The sequence below is a fragment of the Somniosus microcephalus genome, chromosome 7 (assembly GCF_052327205.1).
Source record: "Somniosus microcephalus isolate GS21.2 chromosome 7, FLI_Smic_1.0, whole genome shotgun sequence".
NCBI lineage: Eukaryota > Metazoa > Chordata > Chondrichthyes > Squaliformes > Somniosidae > Somniosus > Somniosus microcephalus.
This window is the reverse complement of record NC_140993.1, coordinates 213,440,389-213,466,368: the sequence shown is the minus strand read 5'-3', so window position 1 is coordinate 213,466,368 and position 25,980 is coordinate 213,440,389. Positions and strand designations below refer to the sequence as shown.

The following is a 25,980-nucleotide window of genomic DNA, read 5'->3' as shown; positions in this document are numbered from 1 at the left end:
CAAGTTCCGACTGCGCATCGGCTTCACTGCACGTTTCACCTACCCATTCAAATCAACGTGCTGGTGAAAGGTTCTGCACATTAATTACCCTGAAAATGTTTTACATCTGCTGAAAACAGGCGCAGGAGCCTGTTGCATAGCGTAAGGTGGGGGGAGATGAGAAAATTGTAGTAGTTAATGTTACAGCCCATAACAATGAGGCACTGGTTCGCACCTGAGCATTTACAAACTTTGAAAGAAACTTTCATTTATTCGAGTTTGAAAACAGGGTCTTTTTGTGTCACCGTCTTTGCTGCCCAAAAGCCTTTTTTAGTTTAGGTTTAATCATTTCCCAACTTCTGTTTAGATAGGGTTTCATTCACTTTCATGATTTCCTCATGTTATCAGACATTTAAACGCTTGATTTTAGATTATTTAAATTAAGTTAGTTAGTCCAATAGAGGAGAAATGAATTTGATAGGACTGCAAGTCTGTAATTATAGGTTTGTGTATTTTAATCTTGGTTTGTGTATTAAATACTATTTCAATGATCGTAATTTATTAATAAAATCATTTCTGGCTGTTAAATTATTTAAAATGAGTTGTGGGCAAATCAGCAATCTCTTCTGTTTCCTGATTGGCTAAGAGTCAGGAAGCGAAAGATGAGCCCCTGTGATCTGTGGGCCACTATGCTGTACACAACTCTGCAGTGTCTGAAAGCAACATTTCGAAGGGGGGTTCGCACGAGGTAAGTGCGGATTTTGTTCAGATGTCGGCGGCGAACTTCTTAGCTACGCTGCCGACCACGAATTCAGGGCCATTAATGCATCCCAGTTCCAACGTAACTGCACTACACCAGCAGTGCCCTGTGGGTTCCTATACTTGTGCATTTCTATTTTTTTAATAATAGGCATTCGACAGTTTGAACAACAGAAAAAATTATTTTTTGCTGGTGTTAGGCGATGGAAAATGTTTGTAATGCAAAGGAAGTTCAGTAGACAAGGGTTTCACACTGATATGAGAGATAGAACTGCCGTATTAGGAGAATTTCTTTCCTGCAGGAGAGCCAGGGCACTAGCTTGAGATGGGCTACAAGTCTGGGAATGTCACCACTCATCTGACTTATGACTCTTGATGAAGTATAACTATAAAGTAACTTAATGACCTGGGACCAAACAGAGGCCAGTTAGTGTCCTAGGTAGTGTGTTTTGTCCCCTATAACACTCAAGTTTGCTATTTGTTTCTTTCCTTTATCTTGATTTCCAACTTTAATCGCACTTTTAGAGTATCAGGCAAACATTTTTACATTATTTGCAAAAATAATTAAGGGATATAAATCACAGTGAAACACACTCTTTAGAATTGTGTGTGATGTTGTGATGAGACTCATTCAGAGACCTTCTCCCTTTGCAAAACATTCTAACGGGGCTAAAAATAAACTTACCTTGCTTTAAAGTATTTAAAAATAATAAACCTGTGGAAAAAATGTTTTAATTTTAATTAATTCACCACTTACCTTGTAAAAAGCAGGCCTTACGCCTGCTTTTTATATGTGTAACTTCTGGAGACTTACCCTCCCGGGAAAACCTGCAAAAGGACCATAAGTTCGATGCACACGCGCAGCCTCTCCTGCGCACGCATTCGACCTCTGAACCCCTTTGTTCAGGGGATCGGAAGTGCCGGTTTCCCGTGCATGCGTAGTGCATGCAAGAAGCCAGCACTTCCATTGGGCCTACGGGTGAGTACCCCGTGCGTACCCGAAGTTCTGGGCCATTGGCCCAGTAATTCCGGGCACGACGCGTGAGTAAGGACGGGGTACTCACGCGTGTGCCCGGAGGAATTGCCGGTTTTCAGCATGCACAGCGCATGCACTGAACACCGGCATTTCCTGCCCTCTGACCCAAGGGGTTAAGAGGCAGAACGCGCGCGACTGCACAGGCAGCGCGTGCGCAGTGAAATTCCTTTTTTTTTCCCCCCAGAGTTGCGCGTGTGTAAAGGCCTCCGGTCTTTACGCATTGAAAAACCACACGTAAGTACTTAGTTTTTCAGGTAAGTGGGCTTTTAGTACAATTGAGACATTTTTTTTCCACAGGTTTGTTATTTTTAAAGAATTTACAGTAAGGTAAGTTTAGTTTTAGTCCCGATTTAAAAAAAAAAAAAAATTTTCAACTTTTAAAATTATTGTTTAAAATAGTTTTTCAGAGTTCTTTATTGTTTATTTAAGTAGTGCAATGTTTTTTTAAATTTTCTTTCAGGTTTAAGTAGTGTTTTGGGGCCAGGAGTTTTCATGAGTTTGACAGCTCTTTCTGTCAAACTCATGAATGAGTTTCCCCTCCCCTGATTGGCTGCAGAGTGCTCACCTGATCCCAGCCGGCACATCGCACTAACTACGCCGCTGGATCAGGTAAGCACATCGCGCCGACATCTGAACCGGGCCAGTGACAGGAAATGCAAGCAGGCCCGGGCTTCAGATGTCGGCGCGCAGGGTGAGTGCACATCGGGGGCTTGCACGCGCGGCAAGCACCCGATCCTAATTTCAGGGCCAAAATTATTTTTTTCAAAAATTTAAATTATTGTTTAAAATAGTTATTTCATGTAATTTATAGTTTATTTAAAAAATGTGATTTAAAAAAAAAAAATTATTTGAAGATTTAGTGATGTTTTGGGGCCCATAGTATTCTTATGAATGGGCATTCCCTGCTCCGATTGGCTCTCCATGGCCCACGTGATCCCAGGGAACGCATCGAACTAACTGCGCCCCTGGGATATGTAAGCACTGCGCGCCGGCAGTTGGAGCAGGCCCAGGATTGGAATTTCATGGGGGCCCACAGCTCAACGGCCGGCGCGCTAGGTAAGTGCAGCCCCCGACCCGAATTTCTGGGCCAATGTTTCACCAAACAGTTAATCATGCAGCTAGTGCAAGGGAGCGAGTCATCTATAGTTTATCTAGAAAGATGACTTATTGGTAATGGAATGCATGGATCATGTGGCTGTCGAGAACCCCAGGGTTACTCTGGAAATCCAGTGGCAGTTTTTCCGGAGTCCAGCTTTCTCTGCTGGGTTTTACAAGTATGCAAAGTGATAGCACCAACCCCTCCTCCTGCCACTAGATGGAACTATACATGCATTACAACACATCTAGAGCCAACTAAAGTTTCACATTTACACCAATCCCAGTGTGTCCAAAAGAAGTTTAGCATAAGATCACAGAATCACAGAAACGCCACAGTGCAGATAGAGGCCATTTCGGCCCATCGAGCCTGCACCGACACATATCCCACCCGATCCCCGTAACCCCACGTATTTAACCCCCTAACACTAAGGGTCAATTTATTATAGCCAATCAACCTGACCCGCACATCTTTGGAAGATGTGTGTGTGTCTGTCTGTCTGCTTGTGGATGTGAAGTTAACATGTTTGGAAGTAGCATGACTAAAAGAGGGAGTGAGCATTAAATACTTAGGAAGCAATAAAGGGTCATCAGGAATATTTAACTTGTCGACAGACCATTTGAACTATTCTCTGAATGCTTCAAGATTGCTCTGGTACTCAGCGATGAAAAGGCTTTTCTGCTGAGAGATCAGTTGCTCTGGTAACAGGTCAAAGTATTATAAGCAATTACAAAAATTACTTTTCACCTTACTCTGTGTATAAACAGTCACACGCAAAGACAACCGGCCCCTTTTAAGCTGTGCTTCAATTCCTTAACTAGGCTTTCAAAAGAAAACCATAGTACAATTATATGGAGACTACCTGACTATATTTCCTTAATGCTCCAATGTAGGTCAGTAAAGATGATATACCTTTTGTCACCTTAATGCATTTTTCACCGTGCACACATGTGCTCACTTTGGAAATCGCACAAGCTCTTTCTTCAACAAAGTTATTGCTCATCAAGAACTGTGAATATGTGCATTAATCCTCTCCAATACAGGCTAGGCTCAAAATTCCAGGAGTCCCCCTCTGCCAGCAGAAGTGCAAGAGAGTGGAACTCCCATCCACCCTTGATGGCCACTGACCCTGTCCTAATTTGAGCCCTAGACATATTTGAGCAGGGCAGGCACCTGTAAGAGTGCATCAAAGACGCCTGCCCTGATCCAGCAGCAGAAGGTGGAGTGGCCCATAGCCGCTCCATTAAGGGGAACCCGAGCCCCTTCCTGAGCTAAAGAAAACATTTTAGTAGTTCTTCAGCTCCTAAGGGAGCCATATAGCAGTTGAAAAAAAAGATAATCAATCTCTTCAGAGAATGAATACCCAAGCCTGGATAAAGCCTGGGACATTTCCAAAGGAATTCACGCCAGCTCTCAGCTAGCAATAGTTGCACTGAGGCCTTATAAAGGCATAATTCCCGGGAACACTTGGAGTTCTCCAGACAAACCCTCATGATGTAGGGAGAGGGATGGAAGACTCCACTCTCCCTCCCCCCCAAATGGAATTTAAGGCAGAACTTTGAATGGGGAGAAATCAAATTTCTGCCCCCCGCCCCCCCATGCCGGCAGATATCTCCTTTTGCACCCTCCCACAACCCAGGAATTTCAGCTCTACCTTCTTTAATATAGACAGACCTATGAAAGGCCTACCATTCTATCTGACTTAAAACTGTGTAGTAGACACAAAGTTTTAAAGAAAAATATCACCTCCCTAACAGCCACCAATATTACCACAAGAAACTTTACAATCCATCATGCAATGAATAAAATATTTTGTACATTGAACTTTGGTGTGGAATTAATCTGCCATTTTTTTTTACAATTGCAATAAAGACACTCACAAGTTGCTTAATATTTAATCCTGATAACCAGAAGCTGGATCGAATTTCTGACAAGGTTTTCCTCTAACTGTTTTCTGCGATATAGTGTAAGGTGTTTCACAATATTACTACAAAAAATGAAGTTTTTGCATTCTTGAGTAAATTCAGTGAGGCTCCAAACCTCAGTGTAGAGCCTCGCTCAATGGAACCAAGGGCCAGAGTATTTGAACTTTCAGAAGGCTTTCGATAAGGTCCCACATAAGAGATTAGCGTGCAAAATTAAGGCACATGGGATTGGGGGCAAGGTATTGACTTGGATAGAGAACTGGTTGGCGGACAGAAAGCAAAGAGTTGGAATAAACGGGTCGTTCTCCGAGTGGCAGGCAGTGACTCGTGGGGTACCGCAAGGATCGGTCCTAGGACCCCAGCTGTTCACAATATATATTAATGATCTGGACGAGGGAATTGGATGTAATATCTCCAAATTTGCAGACGACACAAAGCTGGGTGGGAGGGTAAGCTGTGAGGAGGATAAGCTGTGAGGAGGATGTCATGAAACTCCAGTACGATTTGGACAGGTTAGGTGATTGGGCAGAAACATGGCAAATGCACTATAATGTGGATAACTGTGAGGTTATCCACTTTGGTGGCAAAAACAGGAAGGCAGATTATTATTTGAATGGCAATAGATTGGGAGAAGGGGAAGTGCAGAGAGACCTGGGTGTTATTGTGCACCAGTCGCTGAAGGTAAGCATGCAGGTGCAGCAGGCGGTTAAGAAGGCAAATGGTATGTTGGCCTTCATAGCAAGAGGGTTCGAGTACAGGAACAAGGATGTCTTGCTACAGTTGTACAGGGCCTTGGTGAGACCGCACCTTGAGTATTGTGTGCAGTTTTGGTCACCTTACCTGAGGAAGGACGCTCTTGCCATGGAGGGAGTGCAGCGAAGATTCACCAGGCTGATACCTGGGATGGCAGGAATGACGTATGAGGAGAGATTGTGTCGATTGGGCTTATACTCACTGGAGTTTAGAAGATTGAGAGAGGATCTCATCGAAACCTATAAAATTCTGTCAGGTCTGGACAGAATAGATGCAGGAAGGATGTTTCTGATGGCCGGGGAGTCCAGAACCAGGGGTCATAGTCTAAGGATAAGGGGTAAGCCATTTAGGACTGAAATGAGGAGGAATTTCTTCACCCAGAGAGTGGTGAACCTGTGGAATTTTCTGCCACAGAGGGCGGTGGAGGCCAGTTCATTAAATATATTCAAGAAAGAGTTGGATATATTTCTTGAGGCTAAAGGGATCAAGGGATATGGGGAGAAGGCAGGGACAGGGTACTGAATTTGGATGATCAGCCATGATCTCATTGAATGGCGGAGCAGGCTCGAAGGGCCGAATGGCCTACTCCTGCTCCTATCTTCTATGTTTCTATGTTTCTATCAGGCATGGACGTCAGCAGCACAATTCACAGTGCTCACATTTTTCCGGTTATTAAAGTAAAAAAAGACTTGCATTTATATAGCATCTTTCACAACCTCAGGACATTCCAAAAACCTTTACAGCCAATGAAGTACTTTTGAAGTGTAGTCACTGTTGTAATGTAGGAAGCGCGGCACCCATTTTGCGCACAGCAAGCTCCCACAAACAGCAATGAGATAATGACCAGATATGAAGGGGAAGTCATGTTTGACAAATTTGCTGGAGTTCTTTGAGGAAGTAACATAGAGGGTGGATAAAGGGGAACCAGTGGACGTAGTGTATTTAGACTTCCAAAAGGCATTTGACAAGGTGCCACACAGAAGATTATTGCTTAAGATAAAAAATCACGGGATTGGGGGTAATATTCTGGCATGGATAGAGGATTGGCTATCTAACAGAAGGCAGAGAGTTGGGATAAATGGTTCATTCTCAGACTGGCAATCAGTAACTAGTGGTGTTCCGCAGGGGTCAGTGCTGGGTCCCCAACTCTTTACAATCTATATTAATGATTTGGAGGAGGGGACCGAGTGTAACATATCAAAGTTTGCAGATGATACTAAGATGGGAGGGAAAGTAGTGAGTGAGGAGGACATAAAAAACCTGCAAGGGGACATAGACAGGCTAAGTAAGTGGGCAGAGATTTGGCAGATGGAATACAATACTGGAAAGTGTGATGTTATGCACTTTGGCAGGAAAAATCGTAGAGCAAGTTATTATCTTAATGGCAAGAAACTTGAAAGTACTGAAGTACAAAGGGATCTGGGGGTCCTGGTGCACGAAACTCAAAAGGTTAGTATGCAGGTGCAGCAAGTGATTAAGAAGGCCAATGGAATGTTGGCTTTCATTGCTAGGGGGATAGAATATAAAAATAGGGAGGTATTGCTTCAGTTGTACAAGGTATTGGTGAGACCGCACCTGGAATACTGCGTACAGTTTTGGTGTCCATACTTAAGAAAGGACATACTTGCTCTCGAGTCAGTACAAAGAAGGTTCACTCGGTTGATTCCAGAGATGAGGGGGTTGACGTATGAGGAAAGGTTGAGTAGGTTGGGACTCTACTCATTGGAGTTCAGAAGAATGAGAGGCCATCTTATTGAAACATATAAGATTGTGAAGGGGTTGGATCAGGTGGATGCGGGGAGGATGTTCCCGATGATGGGTGAAACTAGAACTAGGGGGCATAGTCTTAGAATAAGGGGCTGCTCTTTCAAAACTGAGATGAGGAGGAACTACTTCACTCAGAGGGTGGTAGGTCCATGGGATATTCTGCCCCAAAAAGCTGTACAAGCTACATCATTACATAAATTTAAAACAGAAATAGACAGTTTCCTAGAAGTAAAGGGAATTAAGGGTTATGGGGAGCGGGCAGGAATTTGGACATGAGTCTAGGTTCGGATCGGTCATGGCCTTGTGGGTAGCGGAGCGGGCCCAGGGGCCGTGTAGCCTGATCCTGCTCCTATTTCGTGTGTCTAACTCTGTTAGATTCAGGAGATGGTTCTGTGATAGTGGATTGGCGGTTAGGATCAGATCAGCCATGATCTTATTGAATGGCGGAGCAGGCTCGAGGGGCCGATTGGCCTACTCCTGCTCCTATTTCTTATGTGCTTATAATCTGTTTCAGTGATGTTGGTTGAGGGATAAATATTGGCCAGGACACCGGGGATAACCCCCCTGCTGTTCTTTGAAATAGTGCCGTGAGATCTTTTACGTCCACCTGAGGGGGCAGACGGGGCCTCGGTTTAACGTCTCATCCAAAAGACGGCACCTCCGACAGTGCAGCACTGTCTCAGTACTGCACTGGAGTGTCAGCCTAGATTTTTGTGCTTAAGTCTCTGGAGTGGGACTTCTGACTCAGAGGCATAAGGATCAGCGACCACTGAGTTATGGCTGACACCTAATGACTCCCCAATCCACACTTTTGTTGAGTCAGGAGTGTAGCCTTTACTTAATTTGCTGTTATCTGTGCGAGTGATTGCCTGTGATTACAATTCCATCAACTGTAGTATGTTAGTTATTCAAACACACTGGACTAAGGGAGAGCATCTTTGGATTGTCACATCCCCATTTGGAAAGATCAATCCAAGATTCTCTATTAATGTAAGCTACATTTATCTAATAATGGTAGATAGTGTTTTATCGTTGTCAAAGGATATATAAAAGTATCAGTTAAATTGAGAAATGTTAAAGTCTAATAAATTACATTCAAATAATCCTGGGGAAGTGGAACTTACAACACAAAGAATATTTAAGCACATTTAAACCTGTGTTTTAACATAAATGGCTACAACTTCAATATACTTAACTAATTATATAAGATGCTTAACTAATATTTCAACATTGTTCTGGTTATATTTTGACATAATCTGACCAATACTTCGACATACTCTAACCAGGGCTGTCAGCATCGAGGAACTGTCAAAAGTAAGAATTGCGATTAAAAATAGAGAGAGAAAGATTGCAAAGCCATTTAAGAACACAGAGCTGCTTATTTTTCAGAACAAGATGATAGCTAAAACGGTTTCAAAAATATTTTCCTAAAATTCATTTATCACCCTTTGCCAGTCCCTTCGTAATTGTTTGCTGGTTTTCATTGGTAGGGCATTGGTTTGGAATCAAATTGTCTTTTTGTTAGATAGGATTCTGGCAGTTTTTAATCAATGTTTTGGGGATTTTGCCTGTTTATAGTTAGAGCCTCTGATTCACGTTGATTGAATAGAGTAATTATTTTTATTACATGGAATCCTGGGATTTTTACAGATGTTTCAGCGATTGCATTCTACAAAAATCCCAAACTAGTGGCTTTGTTCATCAGTAGTTTTCCTACCCAGTTTGCAAGCTGTTTAGTGAAATTTCAGGTAATCAGTACCATTCTGTTAACAAGAATTGTTTTGACTTGTTCCTTTTTTATGAATATATCTGAACAAGTCAGATACAAATGTGATATATAGTTTGCATATGTACCACTTTCAAGTGTGCAAGTAACATATATTTCCATATATTTCTCACATACTATGCATGTATACTACAGGCAAGTGTTTTAATTATATAGATGAGGTACATCAAAACAGGTTACTTTTTTAAACCATAATGAGTGAGATTCACTTCCGATCAATGAGACTTGACAGGTATGACTAACAGCTCAATATACTTAGCCCATATTATGACATATTCTGCTAACACTTTAGTACACTTTAGCAAGACTTTAACAGCAGTGAACTGTCGCTTGGTCGTCACTGATGTAGATGTCTCCTGCAGTGCCCTAAAGGGACTGTCGGTTCAGCTTATCCACATCTGTGGAATTCTCTCTTTAGATACATGTCAGGGACTGGTGGTTTAGAGTAAACTATGCAGTGGCAGCAACTGCATAAATCATGAGTGTTGCAGGTGAGAGTCAGTTGTGTTGAAGGCAACAGGAGTGGTTTATTTTACATAATAAACAAAAACCACTGGTCTCGACAGGTGCTGCTGTTATTGGCCACATTTTGTTTTAACTCCTTTTCTTGCCCCCTCTTCTGAAAGTGATGACGAGCTGGGCATGGTTTCACTGGCTGGCTGCCCTCGAACACCAATTGATCATCGTTTACATATGAGCCTCAACAGTGAGCGCTAACAAACTATTTGACCATAGAAGGCACCAAAGCTGAGCCTGATCCTGCATGCCACCACCCCCCCCACACACACACATATACACAAACACACACTTTGCAGCATGAGGCTTTGGACAGTGATCAGAAGTGGGAATCCTGGATGATTTTTTCACATCGTCCCTAGACATTGTATAACTGTAATGCTCCTTACTCCTGTCCTAATTGAGGTCAACTGATTTGGCATAGACTGAAGGCTAAACTGGTCCTTATGTCTATTATTTAACCAGGATATCCATTTACCTACTGTGCCATCGGAACAGTCTAAAGCTTCGGTTTGAAGTTTTTTTTAAGCACTTTCACACAGTTTAACTTAATTGTTTGCTGAATTAAAAAAAAATTGAGAACACTTAATGGTATTGAGGTAGTGAGATGTTGTGATGTGACAATCATCACAATATAACATGATGCAGCTCAAAACTGGCACAAAAAACAAAATGAAAATTATTTTAACTTTAAGCGTTCCCATGGTGAAATTGGTCGTCGGTGGTAGTGCAAAATAAACGTTAATGAATTGGCAGCCTGTTTTACACCCCGCCCGATTTCCTTTTCCATTGCCAATTCATTATCGCCCATTTAGTGTTACTGCCGAAGGCCAGTTTCACCCTCCCGTCTCAATGCAGAGAACACATCTAATGATCTAATGTACATAATTATCTTTAACAAATTATTAGCTACAGAATGAATCTGTATCTTTGTTCATATTATTGCATGTACATAGCGCAGTCCCTTTAAGAATGAGACCAAACACGATGACGTCATCACGTTGATCACGTGATCCTCCAGCGGCGGGAAAACGTGATGACGTCATGACGTCAGGCTGGGGAGCCGCCCTAGCCCGTCTTCATGGAGCCAGCAAAGAGTACAGACCTGTAATTTAGTTCTCCTGTGTTTTCCTGTTAAACTCTGTTGAATAGTATTAAACATCGTTTGTTTGATAGACTGACTCGACCTCAGTCCTTTAGTTAGAAATCTAGCCATTCCTACAGTGGTGACCCCGAATTTTCGTGAACAATTTTTGCGGAAGAAGCGAAGCGAAACGAAACATGGAAGCGAACTCCGTGGCTTTGAAGCTCCCACAGTTTTGGGAACAACAGGCGGCCTCCTGGTTCATACAAGCAGAAGCACAATTCGAACTCCGAAACATCATTGCGGATCAGACCCGTTACCTTTACGTGGTCTCCGCACTCGACAGCTCCACGGCCTCACGGATCATCAGCCTGCTCGAAAACCCCCGGTTGACAGCAAGTATGATACTCTTAAAGCGCGGTTAATACAGGTCTTCGGGCTCACAAAGGCGGAGCGTGCCCGCCGACTGCTCGCTATGCCCGGGCTTGGCGATTCCAAGCCATCTGAGTTAATGAGCCAGATGCTCACGCTCCTTTGCTCCGAACCACAATGTTTCCTCTTTCGGGAGATATTCCTGAGTCAACTACCCGAGCAGGTTCAGGCTGCCCTCGCCAGATCAGAAGCCACAGATTGCGCAGCACTTGCTGCAGAAGCAGATACGATTTATGCGGTCACGCAGCAATTCTGCGCCGCCACAAGGCACCCCTCCCTCGCGAACGCCGCCCCGACGCCTCCATCCCCCGGCTTGTGCTTTTACCACGCCCATTTTGGCGCGAAAGCCAGAGGCTGCCGCCCTCCCTGCAGTTTCGCGCCTAAAAAAAACCAACATCAACACCAGCAGCAACTCCAGAAAAGGAGGACCGAGTCTGAGGGACGATCCGCGGCCGCGATGGCGATTGGAAATTCCGGGAAGCTCCTCTACATTACAGATTCCCTCTCGGGCCGGCGCTTTTTATGTGACACCGGGGCGCAGTGTAGCATCCTTCCTGCCTCAGCACTCGAGATTAAGAAAGGGAAGATAGATTATGAAAGTAAATTAGCAAAAAATATAAAAACAGATAGTAAGAGTTTTTATAGTTATATAAAAAGAAAAAGGGTGGCTAAAGTAAATGTTGGTCCCTTAGAGGATGAGACCGGGAAATTAATGGTGGGAAATATGGAGATGGCAAAAACACTGAATGAATATTTTACATCAGTCTTTACAGTAGAAGACACTAAGAATATCCCAACACTGGACAAACAGGGGGCTAAAGGGGGGGAGGAGCTAAACACGATCAAAATCACTAAGGAAGTGGTACTCGGTAAAATAATGGGACTCAAGGCGGATAAATCACCTGGACCTGATGGCTTACATCCTAGGGTCTTGAGGGAAGTGGCGGTAGGGATTGTGGATGCATTGGTAATAATTTTCCAAAACTCCCTGGACTCGGCAAAGGTCCCGGCAGACTGGAAAACTGCTAATGTAACACCCTTATTTAAAAAGGGCAGTCGACAGAAGGCTGGAAACTATAGACCGGTTAGCCTAACATCTGTGGTAGGTAAAATTTTGGAGTCCATTATTAAGGAGACAGTAACAGGACATTTGGATAATCATAATTTAATAGGACAAAGTCAGCATGGTTTTATGAAGGGGAAGTCATGTTTGACAAATTTGCTGGAGTTCTTTGAGGAAGTAACGTATAGGGTGGATAAAGGGGAACCAGTGGACGTAGTGTATTTAGACTTCCAAAAGGCATTTGACAAGGTGCCACACAAAAGATTATTGCTTAAGATAAAAAATCACGGGATTGGGGGTAATATTCTGGCATGGATAGAGGATTGGCTATCTAACAGAAGGCAGAGAGTTGGGATAAATGGTTCATTCTCAGACTGGCAATCAGTAACTAGTGGTGTTCCGCAGGGGTCAGTGCTGGGTCCCCAACACTTTACAATCTATATTAACGATTTGGAGGAGGGGACCGAGTGTAACATATCAAAGTTTGCAGATGATACTAAGGTGGGAGGGAAAGTAGTGAGTGAGGAGGACATAAAAAACCTGCAAGGGGACATCGACAGGCTAAGTAAGTGGGCAGAGATTTGGCAGATGGAATACAATACTGGAAAGTGTGAGGTTATGCACTTTGGCAGGAAAAATCGTAGAGCAAGTTATTATCTTAATGGCAAGAAACTGGAAAGTACTGAAGTACAAAGGGATCTCGGGGTCCTGGTGCACGAAACTCAAAAGGTTAGTATGCAGGTGCAGCAAGTGATTAAGAAGGCCAATGGAATGTTGGCTTTCATTGCTAGGGGGATAGAATATAAAAATAGGGAGGTATTGCTTCAGTTATACAAGGTATTGGTGAGGCCGCACCTGGAATACTGCGTACAGTTTTGGTGTCCATACTTAAGAAAGGACATACTTGCTCTCGAGTCAGTACAAAGGTTCACTCGGTTAATCCCGGGGATGAGGGGATGGACATATGAGAGGTTGAGTAGATTGGGACTCTACTCATTGGAGTTCAGAAGAATGAGAGGCGATCTTATTGAAACATATAAGATTGTGAAGGGGTCGGATCGGGTGGATGCGGGGAAGATGTTCCCGATGATGGGTGAAACTAGAACTAGGGGGCATAGTCTTAGAATAAGGGGCTGCTCTTTCAAAACTGAGATGAGGAGGAACTACTTCACTCAGAGGGTGGTAGGTCCATGGAATATGCTGCCCCAAAAAGCTGTAGAAGCTACATCATTACATAAATTTAAAACAGAAATAGACAGTTTCCTAGAAGTAAAGGGAATTAAGGGTTACGGGGAGCGGGCAGGAATTTGGACATGAGTCTAGGTTCGGATCGGTCATGGCCCTGTGGGTAGCGGAGCGGGCCCAGGGGCCGTGTAGCCTGATCCTGCTCCTATTTCGTGTGTCTAATTCTGTTAGATTCAGGAGATGGTTCTGTGATAGTGGATTGGCGGTTAGGATCAGATCAACCATGATCTTATTGAATGGCGGAGCAGGCTCGAGGGGCCGATTGGCCTACTCCTGCTCCTATTTCTTATGTTCTTATGGAAGGCACGGCCTCTCCCTCGAGGCAGCTAATGGCGGGGCCATTCGTACCCTTGGCAAACGGCGGGTCCAGGTGTGCTTCGGCGGGCAACGGTTTCAGTGGGAATTCATCACAGCCAAGGTTTCACAAGCCATCCTCGGCGCGGATTTCTTATGCGCCAACAGCCTCTTGGTGGATGTAAGAAATCGTCGATTGGTTAACGCGGCCACCTTCCACTCCATCCCTTGCTTCCGCAGTTCTGCAACGTCGCACACTGTCTCCTGCGCGTTGCCCTCGCCGGACGAGTTCACTCGCCTATTAGGTGAATTCCCGGAGCTGACCAAGTCCACTTTCTCCTCCTCGGCCACTAAGCATGGTGTCGAACACCACATTACTATGACTGGCTCTCCAGTTTACGCACAAGCTCGGCGCCTGGAACCCGGCAAGCTCGCGGCTGCGAAGGCAGAGTTTGCCACAATGGAACGGCTGGGGATTATTCGACGGTCGAATAGTCCCTGGTCCTCGCCTCTCCACATCGTCCCGAAGCCTGGCGGCGGATGGCGGCCATGCGGGGACTACCGACGCCTTAATGACGCCACTACTCCCGATCGGTACCCGATCCCGCATATTCAGGATTTCTCCGCCCATTTGGCGGGAAACTCAATCTTCTCCAAGGTCGACCTCGTCCATGGCTACCACCAAGTTCCCGTACACCCGCAGGACGTCCAGAAAACTGCAGTCATCACTCCCTTTGGACTGTTCGAGTTTCTACGGATGCCATTTGGGCTCAAGAACGCTGCACAGGCTTTTCGGCGACTAATGGACTCGGTCCTGCGGGATCTTAAGTTTGTATTTGTCTACCTCGACGACATCCTGATAGCCAGCTCCACCAAAGAGGAACACGTCTCCCATCTACGCACCCTCTTTCGGCGTCTCAGCCAACATGGCTTCATAATCAACCCGGCCAAGTGTTAGTTCGGCCTACAGCAGATTGACTTCTTGGGCCACCGCATTACTTCGGAGGGCGCAATTCCGCTGCAATCAAAGGTTGAAGCAATTACGGCATTCCCAAGTCCGCAGTCCACCAAGGCTCTTCAAGAATTCCTGGGCATGGTGAATTTCTACCACCGCTTTGTACCGAAGGCAGCACAACGCATGCAGCCCCTCTACGAGGCCCTCAAAGGCAAGGCTGGAAAGGATACTATAGCCTGGACGGTCGAAATGGACAACGCTTTCGACAACACAAAAACCGCTCTAGCCAATGCAACTATGTTGGCGCACCCTCTGCCAGGTGCCACCATCGCCCTTACCACCGACACTTCCGACTATGCCATAGGCGCCGTACAGGAACAGTGGGTCAACGGGACGTGGCAACCACTGGCGTTTTTCAGCCGCCAACTCCGGCGCAATGAACGCAAATACAGCACTTTCGACCGGGAGTTGCTGGCGCTGTTCCTGGCTATCCGCCATTTCCGTTTTTTGTTAGAAGGATGTCCCTTCACTGCGTTTGTAGATCACAAACCACTGACCTTCGCCACGGCCAAGACCGCCGAACCGTGGTCGGCTCGTCAGCAGCGACAGCTAACTTTCATTTCAGAATTCACGACAGACACCCAACACGTAGCTGGCAAGGACAACTTGGTAGCTGATTGCCTTTCTCGCGCGACCGTACGGGCGGTCCAGCTGGGCATCGATTATGCCCTCATGGCCACCGATCAGGCATCCGACCCTGAAACACAGGCGTATCGCACCGACACCTCTAGCCTCCAACCGGCCGATGTGCAATTCCACGCAGCAGGCACCTCGTTACTCTGCGATGTCTCCATGGGAGATCCCTGCCCAATCGTTCCAGTTGCCTGGTGCCACAAAGTTTTTGACGCCATACATGGGCTTTCCCATCCTGGCGTGAAGGCATCTCAAAAATTAATGTCGGCTAAGTTCGTCTGGAGAGGAATGCGTAAGGATATCCGCGACTGGGCTAACACCTGCGTCGTCTGTCAAAAGTCTAAGGTGCAATGTCACGTCAAGGCCCCATTGGCCACGTTCGCAGTACCAGAACGTCGATTCGACCATGTCAACGTGGACCTCGTCGGGCCACTTCCACCGTCACAGGGGTTCACACACATCCTCACCGTGGTCGATCATGCTACTAGATGGCCAGAGGCAGTTCCTTTGGCATCTACTACATCCGCTGATGTCGCCAGAGCATTCCTCTCCTCGTGGGTCGCACGTTTCGGTGTTCCGGCGGATATTTCTTCAGACCGCGGTCCACAGTTCTCTTCCGAGCTCTGGAACGCTGTGGCCCAGGGTCTCGGCACCAAGCTTCACCGCACCACATCCTATCACCCGCAGGCAAACGGTTTGTGTGAACGTTTCCACAGATCGTTAAAGGCATCGCTGAGGGCCAGCCTCCAAGGCGCCGGATGGGTGGATAAGCTTCCGTGGGTCATGTTGGGTCTTCACACGGCACCCAAAGAGGACCTGCAATCGTCCGCCGCGGAGCTCGTGTACGGCCAGCCACTCCGCATACCGGGAGATTTCCTGCCGCTTCCAACTGAGCCGTGGTCCGCAGCCGACCAACTCAGCAACCACCGGGAAACAGCCAAGGCTTTTGCGCCTATCCCAACTTCGCATCACGGCCTTCCATCTTCACACGTACCAGCGGAGCTAAAGAATGCTGAATTTGTATTCATTCGTCATGATGCCCATAGGGATCCGCTCAAGGCCCCTTACACAGGCCCTTTCCGTGTACTAGAGACAGGCGACAAGAGTTTCTCCGTAGACATCGGTGGTAAACCCGACCACATATCCATTGACCGTCTCAAACCGGCACACCTGGACATCGACCGGCCAGTAGAGACCGCACAGCCACCACAGCGTGGTCGACCTCCCACTGCATCCACGCCAGACCCAAGGCTTCCATCCGCCAGCCCGCCAGCTGTTCAACAACGTCCACTCCAAGAATACAGGAGTCGCTCTGACAGGCTTGTCAGACCTCCTAGTCGATTGACTTTTACTGTTAAAGACAATTCTGGGGGGGCGCATGTGGCAGAGCCACCAGGGGACTCTGATCTAATGTACATAATTATCTTTAACGAATTATTAGCTACAGAATGAATCTGTATCTTTGTTCATATTATTGCATGTACATAGCGCGGTCCCTTTAAGAATGAGACCAAACGCGATGACGTCATCACGTTGATCACGTGATCCTCCAGCGGCGGGAAAACGTGATGACGTCATGATGTCAGGCTGGGGAGCCGCCCTAGCCAGTCCTCGTGGAGCCAGCAAAGAGTACAGGCCTGTAATTTAGTTCTCCTGTGTTTTCGTGTTAAACTCTGTTGAATAGTATTAAACATCGTTTGTTTGATAGACTGACTCGACCTCAGTCCTTTAGTTAGGAATCTAGCCATTCCTACAATGCTATAATATTTTTACATTTAAACATTTGCAGTCTCTCACGTACAAACCTTACGTCATTCTGAATTTGACATCAAGAAATATATTGGGGAGAATTTTCCTGCATTCACTAATGATAGTGAAAAAGTCTGCGGGTCTGATATTCCGGGGACCATTGTAAGCGGGTGCAAATATGGCAGACCTCTGCCTGTCCCATTGCCCAGGTGTTGACCCCCTCCCCTCATATCACAGGGTCATTTCTACAGTCAGGGCAGGTGGCCGGCAACTGCAGATGTGCAGCAAGTGACCACGCCCTGATGAGCTGGCAGAGGTCAGAGTGGCAGCTCGCTGCTCCGAGGTCCGGGGAGGACCAAAGAAAACTGACCAAAAGATTTCTGCTTGTCCCTCAGGAAGGAAAGGGACAAGATTGGAAAGATCCCTCTGGGATCAATTACCACAACTACCAGCAGTATTGAAGCCTGCTTAAGGCCTAGTACTGGACTCACAGCTGCTGTCTGCAGAGAGATGCAAGTGGCAGTAACAACAACAACAACAACACCGTGTATTTATATAGCGTCTTTAATGTAGTAAAACGTCCCAAGGCACTGCACAGGAGTATTTTAAGACAAAAAAAAAAATTTGCACCGATCCACATAAGGATAAATTAGGGCAGGTGACCAAAAGCTTGGTCAAAGAGGTAGGTTTTAAGGAGTGTCTTAAAGGAGGAAAGATAGGTAGCGAGGCGGACAAGTTTATTCAATATATATTCAAGAAGGAGTTAGATATATTTCTTAAGGCTAAAGGGATCAAGGGATAGGGGGAGAAAGCAGGGACAGGGTACTGAATTTGGATGATCATCCATGATCTCATTAAATGGCGGAACAGGCTCGAGGGGCCGAATGGCCTACTCCTGCTCCTATCTTCTATGTTTCTATGTTTAGGCAGGGAATTCCAGAGCTTAGGGCCTAAGCAACAGAAGGCATGGCCACCAAAGGTTGAGCAATTATAATGAGGAATCGTCAAGAGGGCAGAACTAGAGGAGCGCAGATATCTCTGAGGGTTGCGGGGTTGAAGGAGATTACAGAGATAGGCAAGGGAGAGGCCATGGAGGGATTTGAAAACAAGGATGAGAATTTTGAAATCGAGGCGCTGTTTAACCAGGAGCCAATGTAGGGCAGTGAGCACAGGGGTGATGGCGAACGGGACTTGGTGCGAGTTAGGACACGGGCAGCCGAGTTTTGGATGACCTCAAGTTTACGTAGGGTGGAACGTGGCAGGCCAGTAGGAGTACGTTGGAATAGTCAAGTCTAGAGGTAACAAAGGCATGGATGAGGGTTTCAGCAGTGGGTGAGCTGGGGCAAGGGTGGAGACGGGCGATGTTACGGAGGTGGAAGTAGGCGGTCTTTGTTATGTTGCGGATATGTGGTCGGAAGCTTATTTCAGGGTCAAATATGACACCAAGGTTGCGAACAGTGTGGTTCAGCCTCAGACAAATGTTAGGAAGAGGGATGGAGTCAGTGGCTAGGGAACGGAGTTTGTGGCAGGGACTAAAAACAATGGCTTCGGTTTTCCCAATATTTAATTGGAGAAAATTTTTGCTCATTCAGAACTGTATGTCGGACAAGCAGTCTGACAATTTAGACACCATGGAGGGGTCGAGAGAAGAAGTAGTGAGGTAGAGCTGGGTGTTGTCAGCGTACATGTGGAAACTGACACTGTGCTTTCGGATGATGTTGCCAAGGGGCAACATGTAGATGAGAAATAGGAGGGGGCCAAGGATCGATCCTTGGGGGACACCAGAGGTAATGGTGCGGGAGTGGGAAGAGAAGCCATTGCAGGTGATTCTCTGGTTACGACTAGCTAGATAAGAATGGAACCAGGCGAGTGCGCGTCCCACCCAGCTGGACGACGGTGGAGAGGCGTTGGAGAAGGATGGAGTGGTCAACCATGTCAAAGTCTGCAGACAAGTCAAGAAGGACGAGGAGGGATAGTTTACCTTTGTCACAGTCACAAAGGATGTAATTTGTGACTTTGATGAGCGCCGTTTCGGTACTGTGGCAAGGGCGGAAACCTGATTGGAGGGATTCAAAAATGGAATTGCGGGAAAGATGGGCACGGATTTGGGAAGCAACAACACATTCAAGGACTTTGGAGAGGAAAGGGAGGTTGGAGTTCGGGCGGTAGTTTGCAAGGACGGAGGGGTCAAGGTTTGGTTTTTTGAGAGGGGTGATGACGGCAGATTTGAGGGAGAGGGGGACAGTACCTGAGGAGAGAGAACCATTAACATTATCAGCTAACATGGGAGCCAGAAAAGGAAGTTGGGTTGTCAGCAGTTTGGTGGGAATAAGGTTGAGGGCACAGGAAGTGGGTCTCATGGACAAGATGAGCGCAGAGAGATCATGAAGGGAGATCGGAGAGAAACTGGAGAAAGATGTGAGTTCAGGGCTAGGGCAGGGGGGAACCTTAGAGGAAGTTTGGCCCAGTGGGCTAGCAAACCCAGCAAATCCGGGTACTGCTCCAAATTGCCTCCCTGACAGGATTATGCCATTTTTTCATCCTCTAGCTCCCAGAATTTCAGGCTCTACATCTGGGTAAAAAGGTGAAAACTAAAAACACATTATGAAAGGTAACTACAACACTGACTTTAGGTTAAGCATCGCTGAAAATAGCACAGTTGAGCCTCAAAAATTCTGTTCAACAAGTAAGCAGAAGGTGACACAAACACACATTTGATTTGAGAAAAGGCTTCTGCTGCAGAATTTGCTAAGGATCTAAAAGCAATTGTTTTGGGAGAAAAATCACTGGAAGTAAACAAGAGAATATGGAAAATCCTTAAGTGCTGAATGTTAATTTTAATTATTTTTCTCTTTAGATCCTTGCTTCCTTCTGCTAATCTTTGACCAAAGAGCATTGTACATGGCCTACCTCCAGCTCTCTGCCACTGGATCTTCAAATACAATTACGCACACATAGGTAACTTGTGAAGACATTAAACAGTCTCCTTATGCGTGGTAACCACTGAAACTTCTTGTTTAAGGATATGAGAGAACTACAAGTGCACTAGTGAGTTTGGATAGTTGAAAGGCTTCTGACAACTGACATTTTTCTGTATTACACAACCAAACTCAGGAAGGCAGGGAAGCCTAAAAATAACACCATTTAACAGTCTGTGACATCTTTTCCCCCAAGAATTTCACACCAAAGTCTGCAGCTTTTAAGTTTTGACCTTTTTTGTTTAAGTACTGGCGTGGTTTTGGAAGCTGTGTACTGGAATTTTTGATAACAGTTCTGTCTGATTCCAAAATTGCATTAAATTAAATATCTCCGCAATAATTTGCAATAATAATCTAACATTTTTTTTACATGTCTTTGAATACATTTCTGAAGCCATCTCTTCTGAAGTCCATTTTGTTCCCTGTTCCAGCAATTTCTTTGCACATGCAAATGTGATGGGAAAAAATTATAAATGTATATCACATTTCCTTAAGGCTCTGATCTCAATTTAGCCTGGTCTGCGCTATCACAGATGATTTCCGGTAACGAAGGTTTGTGAAAGCACCCGAGGGTAGTGCCACGCAAGCCTACAGTGTGGTATTCAGAAAGAGCAAAATATGTGGTCTGAATCCCAAAGTGAGGTTTTCAAGTAACCTATCAATGACCTTACGGGCATCACTTCCTGCACCTAATAAAGACCTTTAATTAAATAAAAATGAATTTGCTATTTCTTTGAGTGCAGTTTGTCAGTACAATTCTCTGCATCTATATTCCCTGATATTAACCATGCCAGTGCCTGCTCTGCAGGAAACCAGAGTCTGAGTTTGCAGCCAACTGGAATTAAAGAGTAAAGTGCAAACAGGTGGACTCCAGCGGTGCCCTGTGTGATAGGAACTTGTACGTGTTCCCCGTCTGTACAACAAATGACCAGCAAGTCATGAGTGCGCTACGTCTGGTAGGGTGCAAAAGTTGTATGAGTGTGTTATCACATTAGAACCCCAGTACTGTTCTGTTTGTAAAAATCCCAGCGTATCTTCTCAATGTAAGGCAGGCTCCTGGCAGGGCCCCCACCACAAAGAGGGAGCCTGCGCAATGCCCAGAAAATGTCAGCAGTGCTGCAGCAGCACAGCCTGATACTCAGATACAGCAGCACCTCAGTGTCAGGGAACTGGGGGCAGGCCAGTGTGTTAGGATACTGAGTTACATTTTATGATTCAGCGATCTTGACGCAGAGCTTTGTGCATAGCCTTAGTGGGGATCTGATTCAAATATTCAAAAATATTCAGGGCAGTGCTAACATATACGTGGATAGATTGAGGTGATGGAGTGGGACAGAACTAGGAGCCAGCCAATTAAATTGACCAAGCATGGAATAAGGTTGGGTGTGCAGAAGGTTTATTTTTCGCAGAGGGTGATTGACCTGTGCAACAGCATTTTGGGGGGTAGTGAGGGCAGGCTCCCTGCAGTCCTTCAAGAAGGCATTAGACTCATTTTTGGGAAACTACAAGACCACCGCAGAAGGAAGGTAAAACTTTAGGTTGGGGCCTCCTGGGGCTTACCTGATCACCACTGAAGGGTTGGAGGGGAATATTTGACAGAGATTCCTGAATTGGCCATGGGTTATCTGATTTTCTGTCTCTCCAAGAAGGTTGGGAATGGGGGATATAGGAATGAGTCCAATAAGAAATGGGGTGAGCATGTATGGGCCTGATGACTTTTTCTCATCCTTAGTACATAACATAACATATTGGGATTTTAGGCACAGAGATATCGGAGTCTGATTTGCTGCCTTCATGATTTCCCACCCACTGAAATTAGTGAATGGGAAATCGTGCAAGCCATGAATCGGGAATGATGGCCTCTGGTCCTGAATTTTAGTGCTCCTGTCACACAAATCTCTCAACCAGAAGTGCTAAATCGTACATTTTACCCCACTGGGATCTGGGTTAGAATCCAGCCTAGACTAATGCCAAAGAACTCTTCTCATTCAGCCAGGAGCCGGGAGTGAGAAATAAAACAATCACACTGACGCAATAAGAGGAGCTACTCCGAGTTTAGTGTTAAGATACAGGGTGCTTTACTCGGCATTGGCTGAGCAAAACGGCTTTGCTTGATTCCCCTAACACCGACATTCTTTAACTGGGTGAAAAAAGATTCTCCTCAAAATATATATTTAAAAAGAAAGGACTTGCATTTATATAGTGCCTTTCACGACCACTGGACGTCTCAAAGTGCTTTACAGCCAATGAAGTATTTTTGAAGTGGAGTCACTGTTGTAATGTGGGAAATTAAAGCAAATTGCAGCTCTGGCAGTTTCGGGTCATAAAGAATTTAATCATATTCCAACTGCGGGTTGGTGGGGAGGCAGGGGTTGGACCGGCATACGTGAGGAAGGGAGAGGTCGTGTGTTTGGAGGGGTGGGGTCAGACGATCGCAGCAGAAGATTTGCTTGAGGGGCCGGGGGAAGCACTCCTGCTCCTCCTGGCCCACAAGCAGTGCTCGAAACAGTACTTACCTGCTGGATCCGGCTGCTCCTGCCTCCCTTTCGTTTCCCCGAGCCCTGCGAATCGTGGTCAGCCAGCATTAAATTTAAATGCCTGCCAAAATATCGGGAATGGAGCTTCATTTGAATATTATAATCAAGGACCCACCTCTCCAGAGCGGGTTACTTGGACGCCCCCAAACCGCCCTCAGTTAAAACAGAAGAAGGTGCGATTGCCACGGGTTGAGGTCGGGTTTCGCAAATTTTCTGATTTAACCCCCTCCCCCAAACACTTATCCCCACCCGTTGGGGAGGGGGGTTAAAACTTCCCCCTATGTGTCTGTGTGTGTGGGGCACAAGAGAAGAGGGGAGGGGGTGCATGTGGTTAAAAAAACTGCCAGTATGAGTGCGTCACTGACTAGCCATAAATTAATATTCAGACCAACTGCAGTCCACACTAAGATAAAGAAATCCCATGAGAGGAGATTTTTCCCCCCAAATTTGGATCAAATCCCCTTTACATTTGAGAATGTGTCGCTTGTTAAGCAGCATTGATGGCTTGACATATTTAAAGACAGTTGGATTGTCTCCTGATGTACCTATGGTGTGAATACACTATTTTTGATCTACACCACGCTTTTGGAAATATGACTGAATTGTAATAAATCTGATTGAAAATTCGGCAGTAGTTACAAGGGTAACTTATAGAGAGAGGGGGGATTTATAATTTCATTCAATTTTCTTACATTAGCATATAAAGTCTGCTAAATTGAACGGATTTCGTACAGAACAGTCTTTACCATAATAATGAAATAACGATTTAGCAGACTATTGATAAAACAAATGAACAAATACAAATGAAAAACTAGATTCAGAGCAAACTTATGTAAGTATCTAATGCCAATTCAAACTGGCGTCAGTTTGGTCTGTTCTGGTTTTATCATTCGATTACCTCCATATAGTGCAACTTCACGTAAACAACCCCCACCCAAATAGAACCCTCACCTTGTCCAAACAAAGGCCGAGCCTGCTCTAAGCGCCACAATGCCTTGCTCAACTCAATGACATGCCCAGCTACACTATACCAGACGGCACAGGCAGATCGCCGCCAAGTTGCACAACTGTGCACTTATTCGCATTCAACCACATCCACTCAGTCATCCACTTTCACAGGTACACTCATGGTTATCCATTTCCTTTCACATCCACATTCACCTTTTTATACAAACATGTTCACTTCCATATGTTTTTCTGCCCCCACATTTTTACACTTACAATCACCTTTTTATGTACACATGCTGGTATTAATTGATAACACTCCCATATTTCACACTTACAATCACTTGCTTACAGGCATGCTCAGTCCTATTCCTCCATTAGCTCTCGTATTTGCCCAGTTATAGTCACAGACCTCATAAGCCAACTCCAGTTCACCAGAACCTACCTGTTTATTAGACAAAAAGTGACAGTTCAGTTTTTTGCAAAAATGTCATGTAGTAACTCACAGCTTAACCCTCATCTTATCTAGAGCATGTATTGTTTAGATACATGGGACTAAAAATTGGTTTTGCCCCCAAAAATGGGCGCGGGGATCACGATGCGCTGGCAACCCACGCCTGTTTGGAGGACCGCAGGCAGCCCGCGAACTTCGGGCTGCCTGCTGATTAACATGATTGCAGGGTTCAGCCAGCACTGAATGCGCTGCTGAGCAGCTGAACGCTCAGCAGGTGGTCCAAGTTCGTGTGAGGGTAGCATCAATTAAAGCTAGCCTGCACTACTTAAACGCAGTCTGCACCTCTTAACGGGGAGGTGCTTTCTGTCTACAGATCATCATTCAATTGGCTGAGTGTTGTATCCGTGTATTAATAGAGACACGGAATGCAGGAGTTGGTTTAACAGTTGTTTACTGAACAAAGTCTGGAGGTGAACTAAAAGATACAAGACACTATACAGGCTTATATACCCAAGTGGTCACTACCGGTATTACAGTACACAGGGGCTCTTAAAGGTACATACACTACAATTCCTCCCCTTTTAGATAATTGGTACATAACATTTTAAGTAATCATTAATTAACATGTTTACAAGAACAATAATCTACACATTTGCTGCAGTTAATCAATTATAAGTCAGTCTCTCTGGAGGCTTCCTGACTCGGTCCGGATAACGCCTCGGTGGTGTAGTAGTTTTCGGTGGTGTAGTAGGTTCTTTTGGCAAGGTCGATTCGGCTTGAATGCCAGTGTCGGGTTCATCTGGTTCCAGTATCACCGGATCGGAGGTAGATACTATGGGTATCTCTGCTTCATCATTAGGCGTATAGAGTTGTGGTGTAGGTTGTCCCTTTTCAGATGACTCTATGATCTGGTCAGCATGGCGCCTTATTATGCTTTCTCCAATGTCCACGGTATACATCAGAGGTCCTAGTCGTGTGCAAATAGTTCCAGGCTGCCATTTCTCGGTACGGTAGTCCCGGGCCAAAACTTGTTGACCTATCTGGAAGGTTCTAGTTGGCCTTTCATTCATGCCTTGAAATTGCCGGTTCTCTACGTCCCTTCTGATGTTTGGCTTGATCAAATCCAGCCGGCATCTTAGTCTTCTATTGAAAAACATCATGGCGGGAGTTTGGTTTGTAACCACATGTGTTGCATTCCTGTATGCAAACAAGAAGTTATCTACCTTATGTTGTAGATTTATGTCTTCATTACCCATGGCCTTTACGGCCTTCTTGAAGGTCTGGACAAACCTTTCAGCTAATCCATTGGTGGCGGGATGGTATGGGGCGGTTGTGTAGTGCTTAACCCCATTGTTTTTTAAGAACTTCCTGAATTCTTCGGACACAAATTGCGGTCCATTATCAGAACAGATCTGTTCAGGCAGCCCATTCCTGGCAAATATGGTCCTTAATACTGTGATGGTTTTTTCCGTGGTGGTGGAGGACATCTTTATTACCTCCGGCCACTTGGAGTGTGCATCCACCGCGATTAAGAACATTGGCCTAGAAATTCAGTATAGCCACATTTGGGGCGGTAAAGTCGGGCGGCCGCTAAAGTTTGCGCCCGCCGGAAAGTGGAGGCCACTTCGCCGATATTCAGTAGCTTTGGCCAAGGAGTTTGCTCGAGCGCTAAAACTGGCGTTGCACGGCTATCTTTAGGCGCTAAGCCGGCGGTGCAGACTGATACCGCCGAGGCCGGGCGCAGCGCAGATGCGGTCATGTTTTGATTGACAGCAGACACCCTGGCGCCGGCCAGCTCTTAAAGGGGGAAGGGTCGACTTGGTCTGCTGCCACGCCCTGGATACTGCAGCCCTCCAGCTAGGCCTAAACACTGCTGCTGGAGAGAAATAGCACCAGGAAGGATGCAGAGGGCCCATGAGCGAGCGCAGCGCTTC

The 25,980-nt window shown here is 45.7% G+C and overlaps 1 protein-coding gene across 2 annotated transcripts in view; it reads right to left on the bottom strand.

Annotated features, from left to right (window-relative positions):
- The window catches only part of zfpm2a (zinc finger protein, FOG family member 2a), a 986,033-nt gene that overhangs the window by 81,664 nt on the left and 878,389 nt on the right, over positions 1 to 25,980 (bottom strand). The window contains exon 1 of one of the 2 annotated variants that reach the window (XM_085993396.1): positions 22,627 to 22,746. The exons of the other annotated variant lie outside the window; for it this stretch is intronic. The gene's annotated coding sequence lies outside the window, so the exon portion shown is untranslated. Of the gene's footprint in view, positions 1 to 22,626; positions 22,747 to 25,980 lie in introns of those variants that run through there. 2 annotated transcript variants of the gene reach the window in all.